General features: G+C 45.1%; 1 long non-coding RNA gene across 1 annotated transcript; it reads left to right on the plus strand.

Annotated features, from left to right (window-relative positions):
* The first annotated feature begins 11,654 nt into the window (after nucleotides 1–11,654).
* Nucleotides 11,655–15,069, plus strand: LOC119320141. Its single transcript, XR_005154819.1, has 4 exons — nucleotides 11,655–11,958; nucleotides 12,041–12,168; nucleotides 14,160–14,272; nucleotides 15,039–15,069. It is a non-coding gene; the product is annotated as an uncharacterized LOC119320141 (long non-coding RNA).
* Nucleotides 15,070–21,502: the final 6,433 nt, after the last annotated feature.

The raw sequence follows: 21,502 nt of genomic DNA on the forward strand, positions 1-21,502 counted from the left end.
TGACGTCTCCCATGCCTTGATCCAGCAAGGAGAGAGGGAGAGGTTGGGGAAGACTCCGTCCAGCAGCAGCACAACGGCGTGGTGGTGGTTGAGGAGCGTGGCAATCCTGCAGGGCTTCGCCAAGCACCGCGGGAGAGGAGGAGAAAGAGAGGTAGGGCTGCACCAATAGGAGAAGAACTTCATGTGTTGGGCTGCCCCTTTGCCTCCACTATATATAGGGGGAGAGGGAGGGCTGCGCCCCCACCTAGGGTTCCCTCCCTAGGGGTAGCGGCAGCCCCAATCCCCATTTGGGGTGGCGGCCAAGTGGGGGGGGGAGAGGGAGGCGCACCAGGCATGGGCCTTTAGGGCCCATCTGCCCTAGGGTTTGCCCCCTCTTCTCTCTAGGCGCATGGGCCTTGGTGGGGAGGCGCCCCAACCCACCTAGGGGCTGGTCCCTTCTCACACTTGGCCCATGTATGCCTCCGGGGCCCGTGGCTCCTCCCGGTGGACCCCGGACCCCTCCGGTGGTCCCGGTACACTACCGGTGATGCCCGGAACACTTACGGTGGCCAAAACCATACTTCCTATATATCAATCTTTACCTCCGGACCATTCCGGAACTCCTCGTGACATCCGGGATCTCATTCGGGACTCCGAACAACATTCGGTAACCACATACATCTATTCCCTATAACCCTAGCGGCATCGAACCTTAAGTGTGTAGACCCTACGAGTTCGGGAACCATGCAGACATGACCGAGACGTTCTCCGGTCAATAACCAACAACGGGATATGGATAACCATGTTGGCTCCCACATGTTCCATGATGATCTCATCAGATGAACCATGATGTCAAGGACTCAATCAATCCCGTATACAATTCCCTTTGTCTAGCGGTATTGTACTTGCCCGAGATTCGATCGTCGGTATCCCGATACCTTGTTCAATCTCGTTACCGGCAAGTCTCTTTACTCGTTCCGTAACACATCATCCCGTGATCAACCCCTTGGTCACATTGTGCACATTATGATGATGTCCTACCGAGGCCTAGAGATACCTCTCTGTTACACGGAGTGACAAATGCCAGTCTCGATTCGTGCCAACCCAACAGACACTTTTGGAGATACCCGTAGTGCACCTTTATAGCCACCCAATTACGTTGTGACGTTTGGTACACCCAAAGCATTCCTACGGTATCCGGGAGTTTCACAAGCTCATGGTTTAAGGAAATGATACTTGACATTAGAAAAGCTCTAGCATACAAACTAGACGATCTTTGTGCTAGGCTTAGGATTGGGTCTTGTCCATCACATCATTCTCCTAATGATGTGATCCCATTATCAACGACATCCAATGTCCATGGTCAGGAAAGCGTAACCATCTATTGATCAACGAGCTAGTCAACTAGAGGCTTACTAGGGACATGGTGTTGTCTATGTACCCACACATGGATCCGAGTTTCCTATCAATACAATTATAGCATGGATAATAAATGATTATCATGAACAAGGAAATATAATAATAATAACTACTTTATTATTGCCTCTAGGGCATATTTCCAACAGTCTCCCACTTGCACTAGAGTCAATAATCTAGTTCACATCGCCATGTGATTAACATTGACAGGTCACATCGTCATGTGACCAACATCGAACGAGTTTACTAGTGTCACTAAACTAGTTCACATCACCATGTGATTAAGAGTCAATGAGTTCTGGGGTTTGATCATGTTTTGCTTGTGAGAGAGGTTTTAGTCAACGGGTCTGCAACATTCAGATCCGTATGTATTTCGCAATTCTCTATGTCATATTGTAAATGCTGCTTCCATGCTCCACTTGGAGCTAGTCCAAATGGTTGCTCCACTATACGTATCCGGTTTGCTACTTAGAGTCATTCAGATAGGTGTTAAAGCTTACATCGACATAACCCTTTACGCCGAACTCTTTATCACCTCCATAATCAAGAAACATGTCCTTTATTTACTCCAAGGACAATTTTGACCACTATCCAATGATCCCCATTCCTGGATCATTCTTGTACCGCTTGACTGACTCATGGCAAGGCACACTTCCGGTGCAGTACACAGCATATCATACTATAGAGCCTACGTCTGAAGCACAGGGGACGGCCTTCGTCCTTTGTCTCTCTTCTGCCATGGTCGAGCTTTAACTCTTAACTTCATACCTTACAACCCAGGAAAGAACTCCTTCTTTGACTGATCCATCTTGAACACCTTCAAGATCATGTCAAGGTATGTGCTCATTTGAAAGTACTATTTAGCGTTTTTGATCTATCCTCATAGATCTTGATGCTCAATGTTCAAGCAGCTTACTCCAGGTTTTCTATTGAAAAACACCTTTCAAATAACCCTATATGCTTTCCAGAAATTCTACATCATTTCTGATCAACAATATGTCAACAACATATACTCATCAGAAATTCTATAGTGCTCCCACTCACTTCTTTGGAAATACAAGTTTCTCATAAACTTTGTATAAACCCAAAATCTTTGATCATCTCATCAAAGCGTACATTCCAACTCCGAGATGCTTACTCCAGTCCTTAGAAGGATTGCTGGAGCTTTGCATATTTGTTAGCGTTCTTCAGGATTGACAAAACCTTCTGGTTGTATCACATACAAACTTTCCTCAAGGATATCGTCGAGGAAACAATGATTTGACATTCTATCTGCAAGATTTCATAAATCATGCAGTAATTGCTAATATAATCCCAACAGACTCTTAGCATCACTATGAGTGAGAAACTCTCTTCATAGTAAACTCCTTGAACTTGTCGGAAAACATCTTAATGACAAGTCGAGCTTTCTTAATGGTGATACTTACCATCATTGTTTGTCTTCCTTTTAAAATCCATCTATACCCAACGGCCTTACGACCATCAAATATTTCTTCCAAAGTCATGGATCCTTTCTTGGATTTTATGGCCTCGAGCCATTCGTCGGAATCCGGGCCCACCATCGCTTCTCCATAGTTCGTAGGTTCATTGTTGTCTAGCAACATGACCTCCAAGTCAGGATTACGTACTACTCTGAAGCAGTACGCATCCTCGTCGACCTACGAGGTTTGGTAGTGACTTGATCCGAAGTTTCATGATCACTATCATAAGCTTCTACTTCAATTGGTGTAGGTGCCACAGGAACAACTTCCTGTGCCCTGCTACACACTAGTGATGGTTCAACAACCTCATCAAGTCTCCACCATCCTCCCACTCAATTCTTTCGAGAGAAACTTTTCCTCGAGAAAGGACCCGATTCAAGAAACAATCCCTATTGCTTTCGGATCTAAATTAGGAGGAATACCCAACTGTTTTGGGTGTCCTATGAAGATGCATTTTATCCGTTTTGGGTTCGAGCTTATCAACCTGAAACTTTTCACATAAGCGTCGCAGCCCCAAACTTTTAAGAAACGACAACTTAGGTTTCTCCAAACCATAGTTCAAACGGTGTCGTCTCAACGGAATTACGTGGTGCCCTATTAAAGTGAGTGCGGTTGTCTCTAATGCCTAACCCATGAACGATAGTGGTAATTCGATAAGAGACATCATGGTATGCACCATATCCAATAGGGTGCAACTATGATGTTCGGACACACCATCACACTATGGTGTTCCAGGCGGTATTAATTGTGAAACAATTTCCACAATGTCTTAATTACGTGCCAAAGCTCGTAACTCAGATACTCATCTCTATGATCATATCGTAGACATTTTATCCTCTTGTCACGATGATCTTCAACTTCACTCTGAAATTACTTGAACCATTCAATAATTCAGACTTGTGTTTCATCAAGTAAATATACTCAACATCTACTCAAATCATCTGTGAAGTAAGAACATAACGATATTCACTGCATGCCTCAGCACTCGTTGGACTGCACACATCAAAATGTATTACTTCCAACAAGTTGCTTTCTTGTTCCATTTTACTGAAAACGAGGCTTTTAGTCATCTTGCCCATGTGGTATGATTTGCATGTCTTAAGTGATTCAAAATCAAGTGAGTCCAAACGGTCCATTTGCATGATGTTTCTTCATGCGTATACACCAATAGACATAGTTCGCATGTCTCAAACTTTTCAAAACGAGTGAGTCCAAAGATCCATCAACATGGAGCTTCTTCATGCGTTTTACACCAATATGACTTACATGGCAGTGCCACAAGTAAGTGGTACTATCATTACTATCTTATATCTTTTGGCATGAAAATGAGTATCACTACGATCGAGATTCAATAAACCATTCCTTTAGGTGCAAGACCATTGAAGGTATTATTCAAATAAATAGATTAACCATTATTCTCCTTAAATAAATAACCGTATTGCGATAGACATAATCCAATCATGTCTATGCTCAACGCAAACACCAAATAACAATTATTTAGGTTTAACACCAATCTCGATGGTAGAGGGAGCGTGTGATGCTTGATCGCATCAACCTTGGAAACACTTCCAACACATATCGTCAGCTCACCTTCAGCTAGTCTCCGTTTATTCCGTAGCTTTTATTTCGAGTTACTAACACTTAGCAACCGAACCGGTATCTAATACCCTGGTGCTACTAGGAGTACTAGTAACATACACATTAACATAATGTATATACAATATACTTCCGTCGACCTTGCCTGCCTTCTTATCTACCAAGTATCTAGGGTGGTTCTGCTTTAGTGTCTGTTCCTCTCATTACAGAAGCACTTAGTCTCGGGTTTGGGCTCAACCTTGGGTTTTCACTAGAGTAGCAACTGTTTTGCCGTTTCATGAAGTATCCCTTCTTGCCCTTGCCCTTCTTGAAACTAGTGGTTTTACTAACCATCAACAATTGATGCTCCTACTAGACTTCTACTTTTGTGGTGTCAAACATCGCAAATACTTCAAGGATCATCATATCTATCCCTGATATGTTATAGTTCATCATGAAGCTCTAGTAGCTTGGTGGCAATGACTTTGGAGAAACATCACTATCTCATCTGGAAGATCAACTCCCACTCGATTCAAGTGATTGTTGTACTCAAACAATCTGAGCACATGCTCAACGATTGAGTTTTTCTCCCTTAGTTTGCAGGCTAAGAAAATCGTCGGAGGTCTTATACCTCTTGATGTGGGCACGAGCCTGAAATCCCAGTTTCAGCCCTTGAAACATCTCATATGTTCCGCGACGTTTCAAAATCGTCTTTGGTGCCTCAACTCTAAACCGTTTAACTGAACTATCACGTAGTTATCAAAACGTGTATGTCAAATGTTCGCAACATCCACAGACGGCGTTCGAGGTTCAGCACACCGAGCAGTGCATTAAGGACATAAGCCTTCTACGAAGCAACGAGGACAATCCTCAGTTTACGGACCCAGTCCGCATAATTGCTACTATCAACTTTCAACTAAATTTTCTCTAGGAACATATCTAAACAGTAGAACTAAAGCGTATGCAACGACATAATTTGTGAAAACCTTTTTGACTATGTTCAGGATAATTAAGTTCATCTTATGAACTCCCACTCAGATAGACATCCCTCTAGTCATCTAAGTGATTACATGATCCGAGTCAACTAGGCCGTGTCCGATCATCACATGAGACGGACTAGTCATCATCGGTGAACATCTTCATGTTGATCGTATCTACTATACGACTCATGCTCGACCTTTCGGTCTCTTGTGTTCCGAGGCTATGTCTGTACATGCTAGGCTCGTCAAGTCAACCTAAGTGTTTCGCGTGTGTAAATCTGGCTTCCACCCGTTGTATGTGAACGTTAGAATCTATCACACCCGATCATCACGTGGTGCTTCGAAACGACGAACTTTCGCAACAGTGCACAGTTAGGGGGAACACTTTGTTGAAATTTTAATGAGGGATCATCTTATTTACTACTGTCGTTCTAAGCAAATAAGATGTATAAACATGATAAACATCACATGCAATCAAATAGTGACATGATATGGCCAATATCATATTGCTCCTTTTGATCTCCATCTTCGGGGCTCCATGATCATCATCGTCACCGGCATGACACCATGATCTCCATCATCATGATCTCCATCATCGTGTCTCCATGAAGTTGTCTCGCCAACTATTACTTCTACTACTATGGCTAACGGTTTAGCAATAAAGTAAAGTAATTACATGGCGTTGTTCAATGACACGCAGGTCATACAATAAATTAAGACAACTCCTATGGCTCCTGCCGGTTGTCATACTCATCGACATGCAAGTCGTGATTCCTATTACAAGAACATGATCAATCTCATACATCACATATCATTCATCACATTCCTTTTTAGCCATATCACATCACATAGCATACCCTGCAAAAACAAGTTAGACGTCCTCTAATTGTTGTTTGCATGTTTTACGTGGCTGCTATGGGTTTCTAGCAAGAATGTTTCTTACCTGCGCAAAAACCACAACGTGATATGTCAATTGCTATTTACCCTTCATAAGGACCCTTTTCACCGAATCCGATCCGACTAAAGTGGGAGAGACTGGCACTCTCTAGCCACCTTATGCAACAAGTGCATGTCAGTCGGTGGAACCTGTTTCACGTGAGTGTACGTGTAAGGTCGGTCCGGGCCGCTTCATCCCACAATGCCGCTGAATCAAGATTGGACTAGTAACGGTAAGCATATTGAACAAAATCAACGCCCACAACTACTTTGTGTTCTACTCGTGCATAGAATCTATGCAATAGACCTAGCTCATGATGCCACTATTGGGGAACGTAGAAGAAATTCAAAATTTCCTACGAGTCACCAGGATCTATCTATGGAGAGACTAGCAACGAGAGAGAGGGGAGTGCATCTACATACTCTTGTAGATCGCGAAGCGGAAGCGTTCAAGAGAACAGGGTTGAAGGAGTCGTACTTGTCGTGATCCAAATCACCGGAGATCCTAGTGCCGAACGGACGACACCTCCGCGTTCAACACACGTACAGCCCGATGACGTCTCCCATGCCTTGATCCAGCAAGGAGAGAGGGAGAGGTTGGGGAAGACTCCGTACAGCAGCAACACAACGGCGTGGTGGTGGTGGAGGAGCGTGGCAATCCTGCAGGGCTTCTCCAAGCACCGTGGGAGAGGAGGAGAAAGAGAGGTAGGGCTGCGCCAACAGGAGAAGAACTTCGTGTGTTGGGCTGCCCCTTTGCCTCCACTATATATAGGGGTAGAGGGAGGGCTGCGCCCCCACCTAGGGTTCCTTCCCTAGGGGTGGCGGCAGCCCCAATCCCCATCTGGGGTGGCGACCAAGTGGGGGGGGGAGAGGGAGGCGCACCAGGCATGGGCCTTTAGGGCCCATCTGCCCTAGGGTTTGCCCCCTCTTCTCTCTAGGCGCATGGGCCTTGGTGGGGAGGCGCCCCAGCCCACTAGGGGCTGGTCCCTTCTCACACTTGGCCCATGTATGCCTCCGGGGCCCGTGGCTCCTCCCGGTGGACCCCCGGACCCCTCCGGTGGTCCCGGTACACTACCGGTGATGCCCGGAACACTTCCGGTGGCCAAAACCATACTTCCTATATATCAATCTTTACCTACGGACCATTCCGGAACTGCTCGTGACGTCCCGGATCTCATCCGGGACTCCGAACAACATTCGGTAACCACATACATCTATTCCCTATAACCCTAGCGTCATCGAACCTTAAGTGTGTAGACCCTACGGGTTCGGGAACCATGCAGACATGACCGAGACATTCTCCGGTCAATAACCAACAGCGGGATCTAGATACCCATGTTGGCTCCCACATGTTCCACGATGATCTCATCAGATGAACCACAATGTCAAGGACTCAATCAATCCCGTATACAATTCCCTTTGTCTAGCGGTATTGTACTTGCCCGAGATTTGATCGTCAGTATCCCGATACCTCGTTCAATCTCGTTACCGGTAAGTCTCTTTACTCGTTCTGTAACACATTATCCCATGATCAACCCCTTGGTCACATTGTGCACATTATGATGATGTCCTACCGAGTGGGCCTAGAGATACCTCTCCGTTACACGGAGTGACAAATCCCAGTCTCGATTTGTGCCAACCCAACAGACACTTTCGGAGATACCTGTAGTGCACCTTTATAGCCACCCAGTTACGTTGTGACGTTTGGTACACCCAAAGCATTCCTACGGTATCCGGGAGTTGCACAATCTCATGGTCTAAGGAAATGATACTTGACATTAGAAAAGCTCTAGCATACGAACTACACGATCTTTGTGCTAGGCTTAGGATTGGGTCTTGTCCATCACATCATTCTCCTAATGATGTGATCCCATTATCAACGACATCCAATGTCCATGGTCAGGAAACTGTAACCATCTATTGATCAACGAGTTAGTCAACTAGAGGCTTACTAGGGACATGGTGTTGTCTATGTACCCACACATGTATCTGAGTTTCCTATCAATACAATTATAGCATGGATAATAAACGATTATCATGAACAAGGAAATATAATAATAATAACTAATTTATTATTGCCTCTAGGGCATATTTCCAACAAGAGGATTGCTGTCGAGAAAGATCCATCCACAGAGAGCGCCACACATCCCACTAGTGGTGGTGGATGCCAATGCGTGCATGGAGCATTGTTGGTGTCGGTAATTTTTACTTGGCACACCTCGCACTCTACATATATGCCGGTTCCATACATATATTTGTGTAGTTCCACCAAAATGCAGCAGAATAACCCTGTTTGCATAGATAATGAAAAAGCGTGATTACATTATTGTGTCACTAGTTGATGAAACACACAAAATAAATAGAAGAAAATATTGCGATTGTATCATAGTATGCCATGCTGCGAGGGCGAGATGGGCCCTGCGACGCCTCATATGGTACGCCTCATACTGGAAATCGTCCCAAGTCTCCCAGATACACCTTTTGCCAGTGATGAACATCAGCGTATAGCGGTAGTACAAGGAGGCGCCTTGAGACATTTAAATCTCTATTTTTGTGTAGATCAACTAAAATTAAACACCCCGGTTTGCAGAAATGCTTAAACATTAACAATGGGACTAGTTGATGAAACAAACATTAACAAAGAGAAGCACTTTCTTTATCTACATTCCAAATGAAATGATAGAGAGGACACTCTCTCTATTTTAACTACATTATTATTTCATTTTATCAGTGACATTGAGGTCGAGTAGGTGGCAAACGAGGTGTACCGTGAGTTGCAAGGATAGAGGCCGGGGGTGCTTAGAATGTGATGTTGAAGCTGGCTATTTCAGTCATCAACATGGATGATTCAATTCATGGGACCTTTTGGTGCAGTTCACCTAAAATGAAGCAATGTCCCGTGAGCTAGCAGCTTCTTCTTCATTTTTTTAAGAAAAGGGCTCCAGCCCCGGTTCCATTTCCATCAAAAAACGAAACCCACAAAGCTTCTTCTTCATTAGTTGCAAAAAAATTGAGCAACATCAAGGTTGGTTGTGAAGCTCCTAGAATGTTCAACTATAATTTGGATATCATTTGTGCAGTTCAACTAAGATCGAGCATGAAATGTATATCTCTGTTTGCACAAAAAGGGGGAAAGGAGGGTGACTAACAAGTGATGAAACATGGATCAAATGAAAAGAAGCATGTTCCTTATCTGAATTGCAATCCTACAAGGACAGTAGCAATTTCTAAAGCAGCAACATTGCTAGATATTAGTGTGGGCATTAGGATTGACTATGACAACCGTTAAATACAACATTACTTTAATGGTGCCATTGCTTCATTTTACCAGCAACATTACATTAATAGTTGCTACAGAGTCGGTATTTGGGCATGGGAGAGTAGACGGACTAGGACAGTTCTATTTCTAACGAAAAGAAGCAACTTATCTTAATGAGAAATTTAGCAGGACATGTAAAAAAGTGCCAATGATTCATATTACTAGAGGCATTACATTGAAAACAACATTGGTTTAATGTGTCCTTACTTTTAACAGTGCGACTGCTACATTTTACCAGTGGCATTACATAAGAGTGGCTCGGGGCAACAAACATCAGAACAGGATATCTGGGTTGGTCCCATTTTTGTTCGGTATAGCCACCTTATACTGTGTGAGGCTAGCAAATCTAGTGCTGGACTTACTGTGTTGACTAGTCCCTCGGTCCCCACTTTCTTTCCTTTTTCAACCAATAGATCGGGTTTGTATTGAGTTTGTACTGCGTTTCCCTTTATCTCCCTATTAGACCCAGAGACTAGTTGGGTAGCCAGTCTCTGCTACTTTTCGCCCCCATTATTTCCTCTTTCGACCAAGTCCTAGATTCAGGTAACAAATCTTCCCCCACCCCACACCCCCTTTCTTCCTTGTTTGAACCAAGTAGTACCAGATTCGAGTGCATGAACTAGTTTTACCTCTTAACCGTAAAAATTTAGGTGGTTTTCGAACAGTCGATCAATCCTATCTACGAGGGGGGCTGAGAAATAGTAAAGATACAAATGCAGCAATGTCAGGAGCTCGGGAAGTAGAGAAAGGCCGGTTTCGAAGGAAGTTATACCCGAGGGTCGCCGGGATGTCACTAGGTGGGCGGCGGGAGGCCGGATCTGCCCACACTACGGCAGGGAGGAAGAAGGGGTCGGAGGCCCTCCCTCGCCAGTGGTGCTTGGGAGAGAACGGCAAGGCATGCTGATCGGGACGCGCCGGCATTGGGTAAGAGCCGTCGCCTAGGACGACCGCGTGAACGTTGCACCTTCTCACCTTCCCCGGCAGAGAGGATCCGGCTGGATCTGTGACCAACGGTGAGAAGAGAGAGAGAGTGTGGCCACTGCTGTTGTGTTTAGATCTGGAGAGGACGAGACAGTGTGAAGAGAGCAACACTAGCAAGCAAGCGCGGAGGCTCCTGCCTATATAGTGGAGTACTAGTTTTCTTTTGTCTATCGGAGCCAGCTTGACCTCGTCGATGACTGTCGAGAAGTCTTCATGCATGTGGCCCGGAGGCGCAGTTGTCGTCATTTTGATCTGAAGCACCGTATTATAACATACAACACGAAAAAATGCCACATGACAAGTAATCATAACCTCACTACCCAAAGGAGACAACATGAATCCCGATGGACAAACTAGACAAGGATCAAAGCTCAAATTAAAGATAAACTCATAGAAAAGGGGTCTGTCGATAGATATCCTAATTAACATAGCTCGCTTGACCTAGATGGCAGCCGAGTAGTCTTCATGCATGTGCCCCAATGACTAGCCCAACTCAGTTGTCGCTGTTTAACCCTCGTATTGATCCGAAGCACATGACACCTAATTTTGCGAGATGACAAGAAACCTTTTTTTAGATTTCTCACCAGAACTATAGCCCTGTACAACACAGCCTGTACGATATGTAGACGATAGCCAATCCAGGCGTGTCTGTTGGAGTCTGGTCACATGCATGGACGAATTGATCTTCTGTGTCTTGCAGGGATCATCCAGGCACCAACGTAGTACAACACTTCTCTAGTACTATCGCTCGTCTCTCTCCACCCGACTTGCAGAGCCCACTACAAAAAACCTGCTAATCCATGACAGATTTCCGATGACAGTATTGAAAATCGTCATGAATATCCTAGTACAGCCCGGCGGCAGCCCTGCAAGCATACTGAAGCCCTCCCTGAAGCCCGGCTAAAGCCCTAAATCTTTCCCCGTATAAAAACTAACCCTAAGACCCTCCTGCCCAATCTCAATCTCCATCTGCCGCCGCCACGCCTTGCCTCTCCTCGGCCCTGTCCTCCGCCTCCAACTCCCCGCCTCCAAGCGATGAGGACAGCCCGAGATCCATGGTGACGGCGGCTGCAGTGGCCCGATGGAAGTGGCGGCCATCCCACACCGTTGCCGCATGCTTCTGCCACTCACGTTGGCCATGGATCTGCAACAGGGGCCTTCCTCCTCCGTCTCCCAGAGCCCGCACCTGATTCTCCATCCGGAGATTCAGGGCAGCAAGTGCCGGACGAGGACCGTGACCTGCTGGAGGCCCGAGCGCGACCTCGTCAACGGTGACCACGCCCCACACAAGGTTCGTCCCTATTCCTCCCTCGTCTCCTCTCGTTTATTACTTTCTCTCCCATCCCCAATCAAAATTTCTTGCTTCGATTCAGATCAGTAGGAGCTCTCTGCCTCTCCAATTCCAGGGACGGCGACGACCGAGGCCCCACGCTCAAACCCGACGAGCTGGAATGGCGAGGTCATCCGAGCCGACCATCATGATTCCCCACAGAACAATAAGGTTGACTCTCTTGCTCTGTTTTTTTTCTTTCCAAGTACCTGCTGCTCTTCTCTAGCATAGTTCTCCAGGGGCTCACCAATTTTCTTGGACTGAACCTGATGTAGAAAACGTGTCCACTTCGTTTCCGGATACTCGCAAGCTACAACCAAGTTACAGCCAACGACAGACTAGCACTGCTAGTTATTTCCTTTTTCTTCTCTCACCATGTGAGCATTAGCAGTGTAGAATTTGTGTTAAATAACTACTAGTTAGACAAGCTGTGTGGTGGTTCGCGTTTAGTTCCTAATTAGGCCATGCCAGTAATGAATAAAGCATATTAGTGTTCTCCTTTCTATTGTTATTAGTCTGGTATATCTCTATATTTTTATATTGTCTTTACTCCCTGGCGTAGTTGCAAACTAATAATTAATGATGTGCAGAACTTGTCTAAGTTAGATGTACTCAGTGGCGGAGCTACAACAAATAAGTTGGGCGGGCCAATTTTTTTTCTAAACCATACAGTTAAGTAGGCATGAGTTAGTGAGATTTCAGGTTGGCTGTATAGGGAAACTGGTAACAGGATGATGTTGTCAAGTAAAATTTGGACAAATAAACGAAATTTCTTGTGCTCTAGCTGCCTGCTGGTTCTATGGCCTTGTGCTTGTCGCCTGGGTAGTTCATCGGTGGCTAGCCGCTGTCAGCCGCCATGGCATAGGGATGGGTCACCGTAGGGGTTGCTACATGCGGCGCCCGACTTCCTGGCTATTGGACCTCTCCATCTTTGAATGGCTTGCTCAGTGCTGAATCGAGGCAGAGAGCTCATAGCTGGATGCGAGGGAGACATGCTATTGGATTAAGCTGTTACATGTACAAAAGAGTTTTATTTGTCTCTGGAGCTGGGCGGGCCATGACCTTGTTTTGCCCTCACGAAGCTGTGCCAGTGGATGTACTCATCTTTGTTGCTGTTAGGATCAAATATCAATGCTAGTTGAGTCATACTACCTCCATCTTGAAATATAAGTCGTTTTTATAGGCTAAACTAGCGTACAAAAATGTCTTATATTTTGAGACGGAGTTAGTACTTAGTTCTGACCATGCCTAGCTTAAGGACTCATCGGTATTCTTGATAAGAAAATCCTGCATATGTTCGTACATGTTCCTATCTGAATTAATATTGGATGTTTCTTGGTGTGTGCATGTGACAGTCAACTGTCAAGGCACGTTTTCACAATATATGTTGGTATATGGTGTTGTGAAACTTCTATGATTGAACATACCATGACAAGATTTAGAAGTAACTTTCTTCCATCTACAAAAGTTGAGAGGCACTGGGAGAGGCACACAGTTTTACCACTGAATAAGCTACTCCCTGAGCTAGAGGGAGGGGCACAAGATTTACCACTGAATAAGCTGTTCCATTCTACATGATTGAGGCTCTAAAATGAAATAATGAAATAGTGTAACAATCTATAGCTTTAGAGATTTAGATGCACACATAGATAATGAAATAGTGTAACAATCTATAGCTTTAGAGATTTAGAGGCACACATAGATAATGAAATAGTGTAACAATCTGCAGGTTTGAAAAGTTTGGTGTTCTTATTTGATCTTGGTTTGCAGCAAATAATAATATTTGTGTTGTCATTGCACTTTGGGGAAGTGGTAAAGCTGCTGCCTTGTGACCATGAGGTCATGGGTTCAAGTCCTGGAAACAGCCTCTTACAGAAATGTAGGGAAAGGCTGCGTACTATAGACCCAAAGTGGTCGGACCCTTCCCTGGACCCTGCGCAAGCGGGAGCTACATGCACCAGGTTGCCCTTTTTTTGTCATTGCACTTTGGGCTCCAATGAAATTCTTGTATGTCTCAATTCTCTGTCAAAAGTTGTTTTAATAGTGTGCTAAGTTTGTCGGATGCTTTGCCCAGGTCTATCTCATGGACACCCAGATTTTGTATGCAATTTTCTCAACACCTAGATTGGATCTTAAGGTTGGACATTTTGATGGGACTGCAGATCTTCGGATGTTGGTGCTGAGATTGATGTGGCCCTAGCTACATGTAAGCGAAGCTTATGATGTCGATCCTTCAGGCTGCACTGCCATCATGTTACCTCACAAACTACTGGTGGTAATTTTGCATCACCACTTATTAATTTATTTATTATTGTTCCTGTCAAATGCTAATTCTTGTCAAATAGTAATTCTTCAGCTGTATGTTGATGATCTCTTATGGTTGCAAGAGAAATGTATCCTTGGGAAAAATGTCCACATTCTTAGATAGGTCTATTACTGTCTCCTTCATAGCCTTTTGGTTTTATTTTCACTATATATCTGTTTTGGTCTAAGTTTCAACTGTCAAGTGTCAACAATATGTGGATATTGTTCTTTAGGGTATATCCAATTTCTTAATGCTCTATATAATAGGGTAGGTTCTAGGGTTGGGTAACCTATTTTTTTGGAAATTGGTGGTACCCAAAGGTGCTGTTCTGCCAAATATTGACAAGTCGATTCATGACCATGTACAAGGATGGAAAAATAATATACTACTGGACACACCTGTAGAAGTATGTATTTGTTTGTTTTCTCAACGCATAACTATCCCTTCTTCAATATGTACTGTCCCCCTTTGACCAGTGTTTTTGTTTTTCTTATTCGGATGATATGCACAAGTACTTGACATTTCATTTTTTAACCCATAAGTTGGTGGTTTTAATTAATAGGGATCTACATGAAACATGTATGTAGTAGATACTATGTTATTCTCACTTGTAGCAGTGCAAGATTTAAGAATTTTGGACAACATGAGTTATTCATTTTTTATATTTGTTTCAATTCTCTTATTTTTACAATCTATTCACATCTACAAATATCTAATGGTGTTGTAAACATGCTAGGTATGATTGCGTACTGGGCTACTTGGTGCTGCCCATCACAATTTGCACTGACAATTTCCATCAAGAGGGCCGACAACAAGAACTTGAATAGCAACTTCAATAGTTTAAATGATCTGTTTGTGTGAACTGGATTGTACTGTTTTCTAACTTTCCCAAGTGATGTATTTTGTCAATCTATGTTGTAAACTATCATTTCATGGAGCATTTTGTAAGCTGCTATGTTGTAGATACTTGTGAATTACTGCATTTTGATTCATATGTGCATGTGAGACTGTTTTGAAATACCCGTCTTGCCAAAATTGGCATTACGATGTGTGTAATGCATTCTGGTTAAAAATATAGTTTGTGAAAAATGGGCTGAATGAAATAGGCTAATGGGACGAACTAATGGGCTACCCCATGTAGGATATCCATGAGTCCATGTAGGCTGCCACGTCATTCCAGTTGGTTAATTGAAAAGTCCACGTGGCATCGGTCCATGACGGCTTGCTCCGTCACAAAGCTTTGGGCCCTAGGCGGGCCTGCAGTAGATTCTTGACGGTCAAGGACCGTCATGGATAGCACCATGTCAAATTATGATGCGATATACATGACGGAATTCAAATCCGTCAAGGATGGGCACCCATGATGGATTTTGCCTTGCCTGTGACGGATTAGAATCGTCATGTATTAACAGGTTTCTTGTAGTGGCCAGGGAGTGTGCCTATGGTCGGTTCTCAATTGCGGTCCCACATGTGTGTGCAAACGCAATATAACGCGCGTTCCATTCGGAGAGCAGCGTGCCAGACCGACATACCATCTGGGGTGCGACGCGAACGCGACGGGCGTGTTGTATACTCCGTACATGTGTATCGCCGTTTTCTTGAGGCTTTGCTCCATGGCGCAATCCATGGATACAAAATTAGTATACTGGCCCTGTTTGGATACATAGGTTAGAGTTAGTCTGGGTTAGTTTGGACTCAACTAACCCGAAAATATCCAAACAAGGAGGGTTAGTTTGGGTTAGATGCATCTAATCCGCCCAAAAAAACTAATCCATCCAAGAGGTGCTTATTTGGGTTAGTTTTTCTCGGAACCACTAAAAACAGATTTTTCTCTCGCTCTTCCCGCAGCAGCCTCGCCCTATCCCCTCGTTCCAACCCCATCGTCTCCCGCGATCGTCCGCCTGCCCATAAGCAGTCGCGGCTTGTCGCATGGCCCATCCCAGCGTGGCTCCTTGCGCAGGGGTGGCGGATTCACGGGCGGGATGCGCGAGAGGCCAGCGCGGCTCCTTGCCGGGTGCGTCCGTGTCTGCCCCGGACAACGCAGCTCTTGGCCAATTGATTGAGAAAGAGCATTTATTGTCAATCTAACCCTGCCATCCAAACACCTTTTCATTTAGAGTTAGTTCAGGGTTAGTATCTAACTCTAACCACTAACTAAGTTAGAGTATCCAAAAAGGGCCCCACACGCTGGCTCCATAATTTGGTTTCGAAATCTCATGCGTTCAATGCATGTGTAAATTACTAGTTTCAAATTTCACGCGGCCCCGTGTATATCAAAATGCAGGGCCCATGCATCATTGCCTTTCGGTCGAACCTATGTCCACAATTTTTTGTACGTACTATATCTCCACTGTTCCCTGAACCCAAAATGTTGCCTCGTTCCTGTAAAACCAAGTGGCCCACACATATTTAAGGCGTCGACTCAAACTCAATCCCTCTCCCGTTTACTACGACGTGGCCCCGCATGCCGTATTACTCCTACAAACCCTACCGCCACACTCATCATCGGTTTTCTTCAAGAGGACGAGGGAGAAGCCGATTTGTAGTGGAGGCGCTTTCAAAAAATGATCTGTAGTGGAGACCCTTACCCTAGGGTGCCCTAGGTAGCTGTCGCACGCACCATTGTTTTCTCTTTTCTTTATGCTCTTGCGCCATAGAGTGAAATGATGGTTGCTTTGTCCGTCTAGCTTAATGCGGGAAAGGTGGGGCTTTGTGATTTGACCCCTCATCGCTCATTTTCTACTACTGAGGCGCTACGACCGGGGTGCCTCCAATTCCAACCGCTGCTCTAAACTGTAATTTGGTGCATCGCACGTGGAACAAGACAGTGGATGAGCCATATGTCGGCCAAAGGGGTCCTGTTAAGTGTGTCGCCATTTCATGTATGGTCTGACCCTGCTTGAGTTGCTACGCCAACACGACAGGAGCAACCTACCACTTGGTTTTGCACCTTGGTGAATCCCAAATATATTGATCTAAAAAGATACGTACTGAACTACCCTCTCTATCTCATTTTGAGGCATCTCGGTTTATAGGGTGTGCACGTAGTTCTAGGTCATCCATTTGACTAACTAAATATGAGTTACTATGTCACAAAAAGTATATCATTGGATTCTTAAGCGGATGTAGTTTCTAAACATATAGTATTTAAAAGTCGAGGGCGGGGCTTTTCCTGCGTGGTAGGCGGGGCAGTTCTACCTAGTCGGTTTGACAGAGATGCGAGAAGATGAGGGAGTAGGCTGCTGCAAATGAAGGGATGTGTGATTTGACAGTGAGTTACTGCTGGACAGGTGGGACCCTGTGATTTGACTTGCGATTATCATTTTAACTGTGGCGCTACGACCGGCGTGAGTCTCCCGATTCCTGACCACCTCCATATAGGTGCCTCTCCCAATGCTCCACCATGTAGAGGCTGGCTCTTGCATGAGAGCCCACTTCTCCACTTTTTCCTTGCCTCTTTCCTCCACATATGCAAAAATGCCATGTAAAGCGGGCTTATAGCCCACTATTGTACTTACTTGCTGCTACAGGTGCTAAGCTTGCCACTTAGGCATAAAGTCTGATGTGGCAAGTTAATTAAGAAGAGAGAGACTAGTGGCAAATGCAATAAATACTACGAAGAAAGAGATAGAGATAAGTAAAAAATACACTTATAGCCAACCTTATAGCTAACCTTGTTGTAGTATGAGTGACTAAGTGATGACTATCTTTGACATGCCAACATCAGATAGCCTAACGCACCGTGTTAAATATCCAAGGGCATGGCCGCGGGAGCGACGCGACGGTCGTGGTAGGCGCGACCATGATACAGGCTGCTGGCAGCCTTGGATCTGAGATTGAACGGTCGCATGCTAAGTTGCTGAAAATTTGCAGAATAATCCTCTAGGATAGGATATTCACTCATAGGTCTAGAATCACTCCATGCAACCGTTCGATCTTAGATCCAAGGGCTCTCGAAAGCCCGTATCATGGGAAAATGGAAAGCCACTACCCTGTCGTTCGCATGCTGGCAGTCCGCTCCTACTCGTCCCTGCACGTCCTTTAATATTACGGCGGTTCGCTCCTAGTCGTCCCGTCCTTTCACATTACAGCAGTTCCACTAATCCTAACCCTCCTCCTAAATCCATGGCATCCCAAATCTCCATGATTGGCAGTGAGTACAAGGTTAGAACCATCACCGGCGATGTGTTCGACGTCATCTACACCCGTTCTTCCGTGACAGTGAAAGGATGCCTTGCTCGCTTCAGACGCATGTTGGAAAACTCAAATGATGAGTGGGTTGCTGGGCTAGATGTTGAGTACACCATAGTCCTGGGACAAGAGTAGGATCTAAAGGAGGAAGAGAGGAAGAAGCTCGCCGTGGTCTAAGTTCGCATGCATGACTTATGCTTGGTCTACCACATATGCCATGCCGACGTTGAATGCCAGGGTTTTAAGAACTTCCTCAAGAGCGACCTAGTCAAATTCATTACTGTAGACTTTATGAACGACAAAAGAGTCCTGGGTCGGATAGACCTCGTTGTAGGCAACCCCTTCGACCTCCAGAACAATCGGTTGTTGCCCTCTAGTGGTCAGCCTTCAATGGTGACCCTGGCAGGAGCCATGGTTCATCCTTCGTACGGTAAACTGGAGAAACCTCATTACACGTTTCATCGTCATGCATGGCAGTGGAATGTACTAGATATAGTCATATAGACCACATCCACTATGCTACAATGGATGGCTACCTTTGTTTTGATATCTACAAGGGTTGGATGAAGAGCAAGAGCCAAGTGTGTGGTTCAAGCAAAGAAGTATCGGCCAAGAGGAAGAGGGACAAGGACGAAGTCGAGGACATGGACGAGGACTCTGAGTAAGGTGGCACTATCGTTGCTCATGGTGGTTCTAATGCAGTGTCTACCAGATTAGTTGCATAGTTTAATTTCAGGTGTGCTTAGTTTAGTTTGAAGGGTGTGTTGTGCTGAGCCCCCAGCAGAACTATATATGTTATGTTTCTTCTCGTTACTTTAACTCTTCAGTATGTACATACTAGTATTTCTTACATTTCATCTTTTAGTTGGTATAGTACTACCACTCGTTTATTCAAATTATATACGTACAATATATATGGCCAACATCATATAGCCAACAGTCTAGTTGTCAAAGAATTTCAGGGTGCTTAGTTTTGTCAAAGAATTCCAGGGTGCTTAGTTTTATTTGAGGGGTGGGTTGTGCTAGACACCATTATTGTGACTAGCTTTTTTAATAGTACTATATGCCTGATTTGGCGATGGGCGCTCTCTATATGTCCCACCTTTTTTTTAATTTCAAGTTTTGCTCCATGGCACAATCCATCGATACTACTACTATACAAAAGTATACATTTTTTAAAAGGCTAGAGGGCGGGGCAGTCTAGCTTGGTCGGTTTCACGAGAGGCGAGGGCCTTTGTGATTTGACGGCTCATTACTGCTGAAAGGCGGAACCTTGTGATTTAACTGCTCGTATAAATGTGCCAACGACCTGAGGAGGAGCAAAGAACCGTGCGGTATACTCAAGTTTTCCACTGGACTAATACTACGACGGAGGAGCATGAAGCACGGCAGCCCAGTGCCATATGGAGATAAAAAATGATCTCATTTGCTAGTCATCTCATTGTTAGCATTATTTTATTCATGCCTCGTAGAGAACATGACACGTGCGGCGAAACACCTGAAGCAAAAGATGAAACACAGGAGCAAAAGAAGAAGGAAGATCATCACCCCAAATAATCTAATTCGCCGCGGAATCGTAACTGCTTCTTCATCGCCTCCACAACCTCCATCTCCTTGCGCATCTCCTCCGCCATCTTCTTCATTCTGTCCATGACGCAGGATTTCTCGATGTGAGCCTTCATCATATGTTCCACGACCGCATTACATACCTTGACAGCAGCCGGGTGCTCGATGCGGAGCTTCGCCAACTCCTCCTTCTGTTCCATCACGAGGGACTGCAGCATCTTCATCAAGGAACTACTATTCTCATGCAGCTTCTTCCAGTCGGCGTTCTTCTCCTTCAACAAGTCGAGCTCGTGGCAGAGCTTCGCCTTATCTTCCTGAAGTTGCAGCATTTCGCCGATCGCCTTCTTCTCGGAGGCAATGCTCTTCTTCAGCAGCATCACCAAGCCGGTGGTCAACTCCCCCTGCTTATTGAGCTCAGCGGGCATGTCGTCGAGGCTCTCCTTCAGCAGCTCCACCAAGCCGTGGATGAACTCCTTCTGCTTATTGAGGTGCTTATCGAGCTGACCGGGCATGCCTTCGAGGGATAACGACTCCAGCGCCGCTGGCTCGGCATGTTCGCCTCCGCGGCTAGGGTGCTCCTAGGAGCCAACGCCTGCCCGTGAGAGATCTTTCAAGGTCTCTGCGTGGCGGTGCGCCCTCTCTTTTTTTCCGCAGCCTTGGTTGCCGCTCCCTTGTTACGAGTAGTTCTCGACCTAGAGCTCTACTCACTGGCCATGGCAAGGACGGACGAAGAAGCACTTATGAGGAGGAAAGGTAGAGTATTTTTTGGTTAGGTAGTTCCCCTTTTTATAACCTAAGTACTAGCACTAGTACTAATACCTGCATACTGGGAACACATTCAGGTTTGGTACGTACTAGGAGGTGTGAGCTGGCTTTCGAATGTGACGGGAACAAGGTAAATATTAATTGATGGTTTTGGTTTCGAGGCCCAAAACGGCTCCCGATGAGTTTAGTGGAACATAAATTTCAAGTAGACTACACTGCTCAAATGCGTAAATATTATATTACTGTCAAAAATTGGCACAAAATACAAAGGAGACCAATGGAAGTACTAGTACTATCAACCCATGATTTAACTACTTGCATGCGCGCAGTGGAGTAGTAATGTCTTTCTTCCGCCCTCACATCCACTCAATTTGCATGCGTTGTATTAATTGACCATCAGTGAAGTGAACGACTTTACACGCGTCAAATTATCACATGGGGTGGATCTTGGTACAAAATTGCGTCCGCCCGTGTACCCGCTTGTGCATGCGAGGGAATGAGTGCGTGCGTGGCGTGTGTGCACATCTTTGCTTCGTGCATGTACCAACAGTATGGCTCAGGGAGGACAAGTACATTCTTCTGGAACCAGCAGCACGTCATTGTGATCAATCCACACAAGGAGGTCGCGACAATGCCTCCACATGTGCCACGTGACTTCATGAACTGTAAGAGAGACAC

Source organism: Triticum dicoccoides, chromosome 6B (assembly GCF_002162155.2).
Source record: "Triticum dicoccoides isolate Atlit2015 ecotype Zavitan chromosome 6B, WEW_v2.0, whole genome shotgun sequence".
Lineage (NCBI taxonomy): Eukaryota > Viridiplantae > Streptophyta > Magnoliopsida > Poales > Poaceae > Triticum > Triticum dicoccoides.